Genomic DNA, 2887 nt, shown 5'->3' with positions numbered 1-2887 from the left:
AATTCTTAAGTTCTAGTAATTCTGAAGATTTATCCTTGATAGATTTGATTCCCAAATTGATCACAAAGGAAGATAATGAGAATTTAATGAAACAACCAGATTTGAAAGAGGTTAAGAAGGTGGTATTTGAGTTGAATGAGGACAATTCCTGTGGTCCAGATGGATTCACAGGATATTTTTTCTAGTTTTGCTTGGAGATTGTAGGAGATGATATTTTGAAGGTGGTTCAAGCCTTTTTTGATGGAAGAACTTTGCCTAAATCTATAACTCATACCAACTTGGTCTTATTTCCAAAGAAAGAGAAAGTTTTAACTTTTTCTGACTTAATACCGATAAGCTTGAGTAATTTTCTGAATACGATTATTTTTAGAATTATTCATGACAGAATTAAAAGTGTCCTTCCTAACCTCATTTCTCAAAATTAGTTTTGTTTTGTTAAAGGAAGAAGCATTACTGAATATCTGTTGTTAGCCCAGGAAATCACTACAAATATTAGGAAAAAGAGTAAGACTGCAAATGTGGTAATTAAGCTTGACATGGCTACAACTTATGATAGTGTGGAATGGAGGTTTCTAATCAAAGTTCTGGAGTAGATTTGGTTTTCTAATACCTACTGATATGGTTTTGAGATTACTAGATAATAACTGGTATTCCATTTTGATAAATGGCCAATCTCAAGTATTTTTTCACTCCTCAAAAGGAGTGAAACAAAGGGATCCTTATCTCCAACATTGTTTATTATGGATACTAAAGCACTGAGTTGAGCAATGAATGAATTATTTTTCTACATTGATTTTAGGAATTTTGGACTTCCTAAGTAGAGTGACCAGATTAATCATGTTGCCTATGCAGATGATACTATTATCTTTATTTCCACTGATAAGTTTTCTTTTGCAGTTAATCATGCAGGTTCTTATGGACTATGAAAATCAATCTGGCCAAAAGATTAACAAGGACAATAGTGATTTTTTTTTTTGGCATAACAAGGTTGCACATTATTATTCCCAATTGGTGGAAGAAGTTACTGGATTTTCTAAGGGCAAATAGGAAGAGGAAGATTCACTTTACAGAACTATTAAAGAAGGTTCAAAATAAACTTCAGCTATGGAAAGGTAAACTATTATATTTTGGAGGCAAAGCTATATTTGTTGCTAATGTGTTATAAAGCATTCCAATCTATCAATTATCTGCTCTTATGCCACCAAAGTGTGTGTTCTATGATCTTTATAGAATGCTTGCTAAATTTTTATGGAATTCAAATGAGGTAGGAAGAAATAAACATTGGGTTTTATGGGCTGATATCTGCCTATCTAAAGAGGAAGGTGGTCTTGGATTCAGATCTCTATTTGATGTATCTAAAGCTTTATTTGCAAAGCTGTGGTGGAATTTTAGATCTCAGAAGAAAATATACACTAATTTTATGTGGGTTAAGTATTGTAAGAGGTATAGACCTTAAGTTGTTGAATGGAGATGGGGTTCTAAAACATGGAAGTACATGTTACTGGCTAGAAACTATTTTGATTAAGAGATTTGGTGGGAACCTAAATGTGGTAATGCTAGTATATGGTTTGATAATTAGACTCAGAAAGGAGCATTGTAGTACATTTTTTATATTGACTACACTATTAATGGATGACTTGAGGATGTGCATCAATTGATAGATAGTAATGTCTGGAAAGTAGATCTTCTTAAGGATATTTTCCCTGAGGATTTGTATGATCATGTGATGAGTAAGATTGGATTATTAGGAGGGTCTAAGGATTGGGATAAGCTTTGGTGGTTAACTCAAGCTTCCAAAAATTTCACTGTGGGGAGTTCTTGGGACATTATAAGGGAATATGGGGTTGTACACAGAGATCTCAGGTTTATATGGGATTTAGGAATACCTTTTAAAGTATTCTTTTTTCTTTTGGAGATTGTTAAAGAAAAGGATACCAGTAGGGAATTTTCTTGTTAATATAGGATTGGAAGAAGTTGTTAATTGTCTATGTTGTGAAACAACTGTTCATGAATCTTATGAACATCTATTTGTGCAATGTTCTGCAGCCAATAAATTGTGGAATGACTTTGCAGCAGCTGCTGGAATTCAGAGATGATTTATTCAACTAAAAGACATAATATACAAATGGTGGAATGCTAAGTGTTTCTCTAGACTCAGACCTTTGTTTATTGCTATACCTGCTTTTATTTTGTAGCAAATTTAGAAGAGGAGAAACACTATCAAGTACGAAGGGAAGATGTCAATTCATGGCATGAAGTTTGAGGTGAATAGGAATATTTATATTTTTTTCTAAAATAAGGTATCCATGGTTGAAAATTTACCCAATAACTGGCCTATGATTGTTATTATATTGGAAGCTTAGAAACCGTATATCCAGGCAATTGTGGTAATTTGAAAAACCCTTGGTAATGATTTTTTCAAGTGTAATTTAGATGGAGCCTCTAAGGGGTAATCATGGCCCTAGTGGAGGTGCTTACTGTGTTAGAGATAGTTCAAGTGATTTTGTTTATACCAATTCTTTTGAGTGTGGTATTGTGACTAACTTGGAGGCTGAAGTGTATACTTTTAAAAAAGGGTTGGAATATTGTGTTAGTACAATTTTACTGCCTGTTATTATAGAAACTGACTCACTCATACTAAAAAAAATATTGGATGGGATATGGGAAGTCCCTTGGAAAATTGTAATTGATATTAATAGAATTAAAGGGCTAGTGATATAATTTTAGGTTGAGGTGGTGCGTACAAAAGAGAAGGGAATAAACTGGTAGATTTTTTTGCTAATAAAGTTTTCTATTCTGCAGGTTATCAAAACAAAGAGTATACATCATTGTAGGATGTTACAAGGGAAGAAAAGGCAATTCTCGAATTGTACAAGCAACAAATTCC

General features: G+C 33.1%; 1 long non-coding RNA gene across 1 annotated transcript; it reads left to right on the top strand.

Annotated features, from left to right (window-relative positions):
• The first annotated feature begins 1043 nt into the window (after positions 1-1043).
• On the top strand, positions 1044-2422 carry LOC124885627. The gene is made up of 2 exons (XR_007042945.1): positions 1044-1112; positions 2047-2422. It is a non-coding gene; the product is annotated as an uncharacterized LOC124885627 (long non-coding RNA).
• The last annotated feature ends 465 nt before the right edge of the window (positions 2423-2887 follow it).

The sequence above is a fragment of the Capsicum annuum genome, chromosome 7 (genome assembly GCF_002878395.1).
Source record: "Capsicum annuum cultivar UCD-10X-F1 chromosome 7, UCD10Xv1.1, whole genome shotgun sequence".
NCBI classification, from domain to species: Eukaryota; Viridiplantae; Streptophyta; class Magnoliopsida; order Solanales; family Solanaceae; genus Capsicum; species Capsicum annuum.
Note: the sequence above shows the minus strand (reverse complement) of the source record. Positions and strands in the feature narration are given on the sequence as shown.